Below are 12,974 nucleotides of genomic sequence, written 5' to 3'. Positions count from 1 at the left end.
AACTACACAAATCGAAACGTAGCACTTTTTCTCTTTCGCAGGCATTATCGTCCTGGGTTGCTTCATATGATAAAGATCCATGATGAATCGTTCCAGATTTCTATAGGTAGTAATGGAACACACAAAGAAAATATCATGATGACTTAGTGCAGGTAGACTATATCCGGCCAATATCACAGAGTTTTAAGCCTGAGGCTGTTTTGGTTTAAGGGTGTTCCTGTGGTACTCTCCTCCACCACTGGGCCGGGCTCTACAGGCAATATGTGACCGTTAAAATTGCATGACCTCCTAAGACTGTGAAAAGATTTTCGGGGAGAGAAGAAGGGGAAGAAATCTCGAAGACTGAAACTTAAGCTCTCTATTCAGTTTGCATTATGTGATGCACCTCTTCCCTTGGGGGTGGAGTTAAATCCTCTGAAGTGCAGTGCTGAAACTGTAAACCCAGCTTTGGGTGGTTAAGCCCTAGCCACTCCTCAGATTTAAAACATGTGATTCTATATGCTATATATGTGTATTGGAAATTTCAACTGGAACCTAGAATTTCATGTTATTTCAGGCTTGATGATACGCATTTATAAATTGGGAGTTTTCTGAGCGCAACCAGAAAAGATTTCACTGCTGCTTCCTTCAAGAAAATGTGTTTTTTATTATTGGAAGTTGCTTGCAAAGGGCCTATCCTGAAGCGCTCGAACAGTATGACAGTAATCGGATGCTTTGACCGTTTTTGTGGATACCACTTCAACCATTACAAAAACTGAAATTGAAATCCAATACAATAATCGGGTATTTGGAGGCAAACTCAAATATGATTAAAATCACAGATTTGGCAAAATGGCGTTAAGTCATTTAACTTAATGTTAGTTTGGTCAAAAGGGGATATCAAATGCTCTCCAGTTTTGCGTGCACCACCACAGATACTAATCTCTTCGTTTGAAAACTCTGCAGTCGATCAGAGAAATAATGCTTAACATATTTCTTAGGTTTTCCATGTACAAACCCTGTTCTCAAAGTCCAGTGACGTTTTATACTTTTTCTGTCCTCTGAGAGATTACTTAAACATACCCCATAACTGTATAGGCACTCTCTTTATTGTTAGTTCTGAAGTGTAATAGCTCTTTGATGGTTTTAAACTAACTTTCCTGTGGGTGATAGTGGCCTTTTAGATATGCCTTACTTGAAAGTAGTCTCAGGTACTGTACTGCTCAGTGGTGGGACATATGACAGGCTAAGGTTTTGGGCTTAGACTGATGCATTTCAAATAAAAACGTAACTTTTAAGGTCCCTAAAGAGGGAAACACTTTCACTTTCTCAGCTTTAAATCCATTAGCCTTTTAGAAGTAGTCATATTGATTATTGAAAAAACATTGACACCTGCTTTTCTTGTGCTTTGCACTGTGCACAATGTTTTGGATAGACTAGAAGAAGGAATTGAGTTCAGTATGCCGTCTCAATGATTGGTATCATAAACAACCTGACATAGCGCTGAGCTTGCTATGAAACAGAAGTTACCGCTGACTTGTTTTGAACATGCCTCTTGGTATCAGATTAAGTGAGTATAATTACCATTGTTTGTTGATTTGTTTTTTTCCATCTTTTGGGATTCAGAGTTTGCTTTGATAGCACCTGCTTTAGAACATGTTGTAACAACCTGCTTTAGAGTGTGTTGTAATGACCTGCATTAGAACATGTTGTAACAACCTGCTTTAGAACATGTTGTAATGAACTGCTTTAGAACATGTTGTAACGACCTGCTTTAGAACATGTTGTAACAACCTGCTTTAGAACATGTTATAACAACCTGCTTTTGAACATGTTGTAACGACCTGCTTTAGAACATGTTGTAACAACCTGCTTTAGAACATGTTGTAACGACCTGCTTTAGAACATGTTGTAACAAACTGCTTTACAACATGTAACAACATGCTTTAGAACATGTTGTAACGACCTGCTTTAGAACATGTTGTAACGACCTGCTTTAGAACGTGTTGTAACAACCTGCTTTAGAACATGTTGTAATAACCTGCTTTAGAACATGTTGTAACAATCTGCTTTAGAACATATCATAACAACCTGCTTTACAACATGATGTAACAAACTGCTTTAGAACATGTTGTAACAACCTGCTTTAGAACATATGATAACACCCTGCTTTACAACATGATGTAACAAACTGCTTTAGAACATTTTATTTTATTTTACCTTTATTTAACTAAGCAAGTCAGTTAAGAACAAATACTTATTTTCAATGACGGCCCAGGAACAGTGGCTTAACTGCCTGTTCACGGGCAGAACAACAGATTTGTACCTTGTCAGCTCGGGATTTGAACTTGCAACCTTCTGGTTGCTAGTCCAACGCTCAAACCACTAGGCTACCCTGCCGCCCAACATGTTGTAATGACGTGCTTTAGAACATGTTTTAACATCCTGCTTTAGAACATGTTGTAACGACCTGCTTTAGAACATGTTGTAATGACCTGCTTTAGAACATGTTGTAACAACCTGCTTTAGAACATGTTATAACAACCTGCTTTAGAACATGTTGTAACGACCTGCTTAAGAACATGTTGTAATGACCTGCTTTAGAACATGTTGTAACAAACTGCTTTAGCACATGTTGTAACGACCTGCTTTAGAACATGTTATAACAACCTGCTTTAGAACATGTTGTAACGACCTGCTTTAGCACATGTTGTAACGACCTGCTTTAGAACATGTTGTAACAACCCGGTTTTAGAACATGTTGTAACAACCTGCATTAGAACATGTTGTAACAACCTGCATTAGAACATGTTGTAACAACCTGCATTAGAACATGTTGTAACAACCTGCATTAGAACATGTTATAACGACCTGCTTTAGAACATGTTGTAACAACATGCTTTAGAACATGTTGTAATGACCTGCTGTAGAACATGTTGTAACGACCTGCTTTAGAACATGTTGTAACAAACTGCTTTACAACATGTAACAACCTGCTTTAGAACATGTTGTAACGACCTGCTTTAGAACATGTTGTAACAACCTGCTTTAGAACATGTTGTAACAACCTGCTTTAGAACATGTTGTAACGACCTGCTTTAGCACATGTTGTAACGACCTGCTTTAGCACATGTTGTAACAACCTGCTTTAGAACATATTGTAACAACATGCTTTAGAACATGCTTTAGAACATGTTGTAACAATCTTGTTTCAGAACATGTTGTAACAACCGGCTTTAGAACATGTTGTATTGACCTGCTTTAGAACATGTTGTAACGACCTGCTTTAGCACATGTTGTAACGACCTGCTTTAGCACATGTTGTAACGACCTGCTTTTGAACATGTTCTAACAACCTGCTTTAGAACATGTTGTAACAACATGCTTTAGAACATGTAACAATCTTGTTTCAGAACATGTTGTAACAACCGGCTTTAGAACATGTTGTATTGACCTGCTTTAGAACATGTTTTAACAACCTGCTTTAGAACATGTTGTTACGACCTGCATTAGAACATGTTGTAACGACCTGCTTTAGAACATGTTGTAATGACCTGCTTTAGAACATGTTGTAACAACTTGCTTTAGAACATGTTGTAACAATCTTGTTTCAGAACATGTTGTAACAACCGGCTTTAGAACATGTTGTAACAATCTTGTTTCAGAACATGTTGTAACGACCTGCTTTAGCACATGTTGTAAAGACCTGCTTTAGCACATGTTGTAACTACCTGCATTAGCACATGTTGTAACAACCTGCTTTTGAACATGTTGTAACAACCTGCTTTAGAACATGTTGTAACAACATGCTTTAGAACATGTTGTAACAATCTTGTTTCAGAACATGTTGTAACGACCTGCTTTAGAACATGTTGTAACGACCTGCTTTAGAACATGTTGTAACAACCTGCTTTAGAACATGTTGTAACAACATGCTTTAGAACATGTTGTAACAATCTTGTTCCAGAACATGTTGTAACGACCTGCTTTAGAACATGTTGTAACGACCTGCTTTAGCACATGTTGTAACGACCTGCATTAGAACATGTTGTAACGACCTGCTTTTGAACATGTTGTAACAACCTGCTTTAGAACATGTTGTAACAACATGCTTTAGAACATGTAACAATCTTGTTTCAGAACATGTTGTAACAACCGGCTTTAGAACATGTTGTATTGACCTGCTTTAGAACATGTTTTAACAACCTGATTTAGAACATGTTGTTACGACCTGCATTAGAACATGTTGTAACGACCTGCTTTAGAACATGTTGTAATGACCTGCTTTAGAACATGTTGTAACAACTTGCTTTAGAACATGTTGTAACAATCTTGTTTCAGAACATGTTGTAACAACCAGCTTTAGAACATGTTGTAACAATCTTGTTTCAGAACATGTTGTAACAACCTACTTTAGAACATGTTGTATTGACCTGCTTTAGAACATGTTTTAACAACCTGCTTTAGAACATATTGTAACAATCTTGTTTCAGAACATGTTGCAACAACCCGGTTTATCGCTCGACCCTTCAGTCAATATTGGTCAGGGTGTCTGGCCGTCTTTCTCTCTCTCTCTCTCTCTCTCTCTCTCTCTCTCTCTCTCTCTCTCTCTCTCTCTCTCTCTCTCTCTCTCTCTCTGTGTCTCTCTGTCTTTCTGTTATTTTCACTCTCTGCCCTTCTCGCTCTCTCTCCACTCTCACACTTTCAAGCCCACTCCCTCCAGCTCCAGCCTGAATTGTTTTCTTTTGCTCATTGTGAAAATGAATAAAGGATCTTTTAGGAGAGAGCCTGAAGTGCTACATCACTTCTTGCCCTGCCGAAAGCATTGTTCCTTCTGGAAATAAACACTGCCGACCGCAACAGTCCTTCCTTTGTTTTGCCTTCACAGATATAGTGTTGCTCCGCTCTGGCACTGGTTCAGTGGGCTTTGTTATTTTTTTGTCTGTGCCAGCGTCATTCAATGACAGATTTAGGGTTGTGTATGGGACCCCCTCCTCCCTGACGGAGGAATAGGGAAGTGGGAGTTGGAGTGGAGAAAAAAAAGACTTGGGATACGTTTCGGATCATCTCACAAACTGAGGAGGGGGGCATCAGCATTCTGCCTGGTGGCCTGGTGTTCTGGTGGACTGGTGTTCTGGACATCGCAACAGGGGAATGCAGATGGCTAGGCTAGATAGACGGCTCTTATTAGTGTTTATTTTACTCAGGACAGTGGAGTTGACCCCCTTTCTTCATTATCTCTCTCCCATCTTTCTCTTCCTCACACTTTCTTTTTCTTTATTCCCCCTCTCCTTTGCAAGGAACATTTTGTCCAGACAATAACCCTCTATCGTCTTGTATACTTCGAAACAGTTGGAAAAACAGACTGTTTATTAATGTAACCCCGCAGTTAGAAGCATGCTTACTGGAAATGAAATAGACTGCGATTCAACCTTGAATGTCTTAACATGCTTGGTGTCAGTCCAGCATACTTAAACCAGACCTGAGTTCTAATAGTCTTTATTTCATTTCAAATACTGTAGCTGTGCTTGATTCAGCTCAATCAAATGCTCAAAGTATTTGAAAGAAAACAACTACTGTTTGAACCCCAGGTCCGATAAACTCCTCAGACTTGAACCGTGAGGAAATGTGATTAGGGCATTAGTAGCGGGTGGAGTGCTTAATGTAGTGTAGATAGAAAAGCACTATGAATCGTAAAACCTCTACAGGCAGGTCAACAAGGTAGAGCGAGGGCTGCGCTGCCCTGGTACCATATGATATGGTTGTTGGTATGGGGGATGAAGGATTTCTGAGGCAAGCGAGACCGGGTAAATTTACCGGGTAAATTGGCTGGATATGTGTTTTGTAACAGTCATCGCCAGGGTTCTCACAGCCTGCATGGAGTTGATGCGTATGCTGGTCTTCCCATGTAGGTGGTCCTCTCTGAGGTCAAAGTTGAGGCAAACAGGAGAGTCTAAGTACCTGTCTTTTACGAGACACAAACTATAAACCCCTCCTCACAGGCATGAGGGAGAAAAACACACACACACACACACACACACACACACACACACACACACACACACACACACACACACACACACACACACACACACACACACACACACACACACACACACACACACACACACACACACACACACACACACACACACACACACACACAGCTGCCCTATTATTTTGTTTTCAGTGTTTTATTTAATAGGTGGATTACAGGGCAAGAGGTCAAGTATCGTGTTCAAGTTCATACATATTATCTTCCATGCCAAGAAATCAACACTCCAGTTGTCATGCTACCACTTTAAAGCATTCCCCCTGGATGAATTACCGTGACTGTTCCAATAGCAATGCTGTTCCAGTGATAGCATTGTGGGGCATGTCCCCACAACACAGAAGCCACACTAAGCTGTCTCTGTTTACTTGTTCAACTTTCTCTCTATCTCTCCCGGTTTCAAAGCTAGCGGCAATCGTCGCTCACAATGAGCGTTTGTTTAGCAACGATGATACACTCCAGGCTCATGTTGAATACAAGGCTGTAGGTCCTTATCCAGGCCATGTGTTGCTAAGTCTCCCCCCCCCCCCACCACCATAAAATGTGTCGACAAAATAGCGGATCAAACGCATATTTAGCACACATCAATACAGTAGTTTTATTCATAGAATAGAGATGCCATTGAACATAAATGCTATAAGCACTACATTAGGTCGACTAATGTCAACAAAGGGTCAGCCTCAGACCACAGACTGACCATATGTTTAAAAAAAGTCTTTAAACGGTCTGCTTGGTCAGCTGCCTCATCCCGCCCCTCCATTTGACTCGGTCGTCTTCCAAAGAGAGCACAGGTTTCCCGTTGGAATAATAAATGAATGTGGCGAGAGGTGTGTGCGCGCTCCAAAGGGCTTGCATAGACTTTAGTTTGACCTCTGTGAATTTTGGTTGTTTCGCCTCATTTTGCAGGTCATTCCTGGTATTTTCAGCACGCGTGGTCCGAGCACAGAGTATCAGGTCCACTGGGAATGTCCTGCTGTTTTGGTCTATGGAACAAATGATCAAACAGCAACAGGGCCATGGGCTTACTGGGTAACTTTGAAATAGGAATGTCTATGATTGGCTAACTGGTGTAGGTGTAACCTTTTGTTAGCGTCCAGCCGGTATAGAAACGGGTTCAAGCTGATAAACTGAGTCTTCGGGTGTTGTTTACTGTCTGTTATTTAACGTTACACTCACGTTATCATTGTGTGGCGACAGGATAGTAATGTAGTCATCTACAGTGTGGTTATTGTAATAGCTATGCTGCTCGAGTCCACTTAGCTTGACTGGTCCAATTCCAGCAAAACAAGATTCCACTACTTGGACTAGTAAAAAGTTAGTAGTCTGAGAAAGAGAGTGTGCAAGGGAGATTGGGGAGAGATGTGTGTGTGTGAGGGGGGGTGGGAGGGGTGGATTTAGGCTCATTTTCAATGCAGTAATAATTGATCCCAGCTACAGAATGATTTGTTCTACACATGACTGACACTGCAACACACACACACACACACACACACACACACACACACACACACACACACACACACACACACACACACACACACACACACACACACACACACACACACACACACACACACACACACACACACACACACACACACCTCCCCCTAGGCCTCCATTGTTTTCTCTGGACAAAACTACACTGCATCTCCATTTCATATTGGAAAAAAAACGCTCCTGTACTTTTAGAGATCTCGATTCCCAGACCCTATATCATCAGCACCTTCCAGGTGCCATTAAGTCACGCCACCACCCCTGTGACATCAAACGAGAGGGGGGAAAGAGGATGTGAGTTTTTTTTCAAAGTCTAAACCCCCTCCTCTTTTCTTTCAGCCTGCAGTTGATAGCCTTCCTGTCCCAGGAAGGCTATCTCCCGCAGGCAGACAGATAATTTAGGAGCGGAGAGAGATGGAGAGAAAGGAGGGAGGTGGAGAGGAGGAGGGGGGATTGAGGTTGGAGCTGTGGGAGAGGTCCAGAGTGAGCTTCAGCAGCGTCAGGCCTGGAGACAAGGAGAGAGAGAGACTGGTTCCAGAGAAGAATGTTCATGTTATTGTTGTCTTCCCTCTTATTTTAGAGGTTTTCCGTCAAGAGGGGAAAAAGGTGCAGGGCAGTCTACTGTATCCTGGCTGTGTCAGAAGGTTTTGACGGTGAAGGGTGATTTAAGCTTTACCTGTTTTTACAGTGTTGGCAAGTGTTTATTTAAAAATTATGTATGGAGTAATGTGTGTGTGTGTGCGGGGGGGCATGTGTGCTTTGAAGCATCTCTCTAAATTCACTTTTTATTAGCTTTCATTATACATGCACACCAGCGTGTAACTGAATAGTTATGGCATGTTTGGCAATTGATAAAAGAGGAACTACTCTTGAAAATATGTTGGCCTTTTCATATGACAGAAGTAATGCTCACTAAAGATAGACCATATTATGCTATATTAAAAGTGAGCTGAATCAAGCAGACAACTTTGTCTCATGAGATATTTTTTTCAAAAGCTATTCTCCCAAAACAAGTTTGTAGTCTCCGAGAGTTTCTAAAGAAGATTTTAAGAGGATGGCCACACAATTTACATTGAAAAATGGAGTTAAGACTATTTAAGACTCAAAACAAATGGATTGAATTCGCACAGCAACAAATAAACCTTGCCTTAATAACAAAACAACACTTTTGTTTACACAATTCTAACAACTGACATCTCCAGTTTGAGTGAGAAACAAAGCTCTCCTCTCGGCCATTTTGATGAGTGCAGCCTTTTTCTCCCCCCTCTGGTAAAGGCTGGCTAATTGAAAACATCTGGGTGAAGCACTTTTTTCAGGGCAGCAAGGTTTGGGGCCGGCCAACGTGACTCAGGCTCTCATTCCTGATTGGGTACCTAAGCAGCTTTCTCTGAGCTTTGTTGTCAGGCAAAAGTTATGCTTTTATTAAACCAGACGATATCACAAGGAGCAAAGGGAAACGTTTTACTGTTTGTGCTCCGTATGTTGGGACACAGAAAATGTTCCTCTGCTTTCGATTACACACGTTGACATTGTGCTATTTTTTTCCCCTCCTCAACTTTTCCTATTGCTGGAGTGGCCTAGTTAGACCAGCTGTATTGTATCTGATTCCTATGGTGCGTGTGCGTGTGTGTATGTGTGTGTGTGTGTGGGCGACAGCGTGTGAATGCAGGTATGTTTTTCACACTTAACAGGTTGTTAACTCAAGAATGCCTTATTTTGTTGGCCAAAGGAGCATGCAATGTCCAACAGGCGAAATATGCTGGCTGAAGCATTGTGTTCTGATATCTCCCCTGGTGATAGGAACTTCCTAATGAAGTTAGCTCTTAATGGAATTAGTTTACATGGACATCATGCACTGTAATCATACATTGGGAGTAGTTTCCCTGGACATCACTGTAATCATACATTGGGAGTAGTTTCCCTGGACATCACTGTAATCATACATTGGGAGTAGTTTCCCTGGACATCACTGTAATCATACATTGGGAGTAGTTTCCTTTGACATCACTGTAATCATACATTGGGAGTAGTTTCCTTGGACATCACTGTAATCATACATTGGGAGTAGTTTCCCTGGACATCACTGTAATCATACATTGGGAGTAGTTTCCCTGGACATCACTGTAATCATACATTGGGAGTAGTTTCCCTGGACATCATGCACTGTAATCATACATTGGGAGTAGTTTCCCTGGACATCACTGTAATCATACATTGGGAGTAGTTTCCTTTGACATCACTGTAATCATACATTGGGAGTAGTTTCCTTGGACTTCACTGTAATCATACATTGGGAGTAGTTTCCCTGGACATCACTGTAATCATACATTGGGAGTAGTTTCCCTGGACATCACTGTAATCATACATTGGGAGTAGCTTCCCTGGACATTATGCACTGTAATCATACATTGGGAGTATTTTCCCTGGACATCATGCACTGTAATCATACATTGGGAGTAGTTTCCCTGGACATCACTGTAATCATAAATTGGGAGTAGTTTCTTTGGACATCATGCACTGTGATCATAGTAGTTTCCCTGGACATCACTGTAATCATACATTGGGAGTAGTTTCCCTGGACATCATGCACGGTAATCATACATTGGGAGTAGTTTCCCTGGACATCACTGTAATCATACATTTGGAGTAGTTTCCCTGGACATCATGCACTGTAATCATACCTTGGGAGTAGTTTCCCTGGGCATCACTGTAATCATACATTGGGAGTAGCTTCCCTGGACATCACTGTAATCATACATTGGGAGTAGTTTCCCTGGACATCATGCACTGTAATCATACATTGGGAGAAGTTTCCCTGGACATCATACATTTGGAGTAGTTTCCCTGGACATCATGCACTGTAATCATACATTGGCAGTAGTTTCCCTGGACATCACTGTAATCATACATTGGGAGTAGCTTCCCTGGACATCATGCACTGTAATCATACATTGGGAGAAGTTTCCCTGGACATCATGTACTGTAATCATACCTTGGGAGTAGTTTCCCTGGACATCACTGTAATCATACATTGGGAGTAGTTTCCTTGGACATCATGCACTGTAATCATACCTTGGGAGTAGTTTCCCTGGACATCACTGTAATCATGCATTGAGAGTAGTTTCTATGAACATCATGCACTGTAATCATACATTGGGAGTAATTTCCCTGGACATCATGCACTGTAATCATACCTTGGGAGTAGTTTCCCTGGACATCACTGTAATCATACATTGGGAGTAGTTTCCCTGGACATCATGCACTGTAATCATACATTGGGAGAAGTTTCCCTGGACATCATGTACTGTAATCATACCTTGGGAGTAGTTTCACTGGACATCACTGTAATCATACATTGGGAGTAGTTTTCCTGGACATCACTGTAATCATACATTGGGAGTAGTTTCCCTGGACATCACTGTAATCATACATTGGGAGTAGCTTCCCTGGACATCATGCACTGTAATCATACATTGGGAGTAGTTTCCCTGGACATCATGCACTGTAATCATACATTGGGAGTAGTTTCCCTGGACATCACTGTAATCATAAATTGGGAGTAGTTTCTTTGGACATCATGCACTGTGATCATAGTAGTTTCCCTGGACATCACTGTAATCATACATTGGGAGTAGTTTCCCTGGACATCATGCACTGTAATCATACCTTGGGAGTAGTTTCCCTGGACATCACTGTAATCATACATTGGGAGTAGTTTCCCTGGACATCACTGTAATCATACATTGGGAGTAGTTTCCCTGGACAACATGCACTGTAATCATACCTTGGGAGTAGTTTCCCTGGGCATCACTGTAATCATACATTGGGAGTAGCTTCCCTGGACATCATGCACTGTAATCATACATTGGGAGAAGTTTCCCTAGACATCATGCACTGTAATCATACCTTGGGAGTAGTTTCCCTGGACATCACTGTAATCATACATTGGGAGTAGTTTCCCTGGACATCACTGTAATCATACATTGGGAGTAGTTTCCCTGGACAACATGCACTGTAATCATACCTTGGGAGTAGTTTCCCTGGGCATCACTGTAATCATACATTGGGAGTAGTTTCCCTGGACATCATGCACTGTAATCATACATTGGGAGAAGTTTCCCTAGACATCATGCACTGTAATCATACCTTGGGAGTAGTTTTCCTGGACATCACTGTAATCATACATTGGGAGTAGTTTCTATGGACATCATGCACTGTAATCATACATTGGGAGTAATTTCTCTGGACATCATGCACTGTAATCATACCTTGGGAGTAGTTTCCCTGGACATCACTGTAATCATACATTGGGAGTAGTTTCCCTGGACATCACTGTAATCATACATTGGGAGTAGTTTCCCTGGACATCACTGTAATCATACATAGGGAGTAGTTTCCCTGGACATCACTGTAATCATATTGGGAGTAGTTTCCCTGGACATCACTGTAATCATACATTGGGAGTAGTTTCCCTGTACATCACTGTAATCATACATTGGGATTAGTTTCCCTGGACGTCATGCACTGTAATCATACATTGGGAGGAGTTTCCCTGGACATCACTGTAATCATACATTGGGAGTAGTTTCCCTGGACATCATGCACTGTGATCATACATTGGGAGTAGTTTCCCTGGACATCATGCACTGTAATCATACATTGGGAGTAATTTCCCTGGACATCATGCACTGTAATCATACCTTGGGAGTAGTTTCCCTGGACATCACTGTAATCATACATTTGGAGTAGTTTCCCTGGACATCATGCACTGTAATCATACATTGGGAGTAGTTTCCCTGGACATCACTGTAATCATACATTGGGAGTAGCTTCCCTGGACATCATGCACTGTAATCATACATTGGGAGAAGTTTCCCTGGACATCATGTACTGTAATCATACCTTGGGAGTAGTTTCACTGGACATCACTGTAATCATACATTGGGAGTAGTTTCCCTGGACATCACTGTAATCATACATTGGGAGTAGTTTCCCTGGACATCACTGTAATCATACATTGGGAGTAGCTTCCCTGGACATCATGCACTGTAATCATACATTGGGAGTAGTTTCCCTGGACATCACTGTAATCATACATTGGGAGTAGTTTCCCTGGACATCACTGTAATCATAAATTGGGAGTAGTTTCCCTGGACATCATGCACTGTAATCATACATTGGGAGTAGTTTCCCTGGACATCATGCACTGTGATCATACATTGGGAGTAGTTTCCCTGGACATCACTGTAATCATACATTGGGAGTAGTTTCCCTGGACATCAAGCACTGTGATCATACATTGGGAGTAATTTCCCTGGACATCATGCACTGTAATCATACCTTGGGAGTAGTTTCCCTGGACATCACTGTAATCATACATTGGGAGTAGTTTCCCTGGACATCACTGTAATCATACATTTGGAGTAGTTTCCCTGGACATCATGCACTG

The 12,974-nt window shown here is 41.4% G+C and overlaps 1 protein-coding gene across 1 annotated transcript in view; it reads left to right on the top strand.

Moving 5' to 3' along the window:
• The window catches only part of LOC135526460 (protocadherin Fat 4-like), a 125,255-nt gene that overhangs the window by 6,004 nt on the left and 106,277 nt on the right, over window positions 1-12,974 (top strand). The window lies entirely within an intron of this gene.

This window comes from Oncorhynchus masou, chromosome 32 (genome assembly GCF_036934945.1).
Source record: "Oncorhynchus masou masou isolate Uvic2021 chromosome 32, UVic_Omas_1.1, whole genome shotgun sequence".
NCBI classification, from domain to species: Eukaryota; Metazoa; Chordata; class Actinopteri; order Salmoniformes; family Salmonidae; genus Oncorhynchus; species Oncorhynchus masou.
Note: the sequence above shows the minus strand (reverse complement) of the source record. Positions and strands in the feature narration are given on the sequence as shown.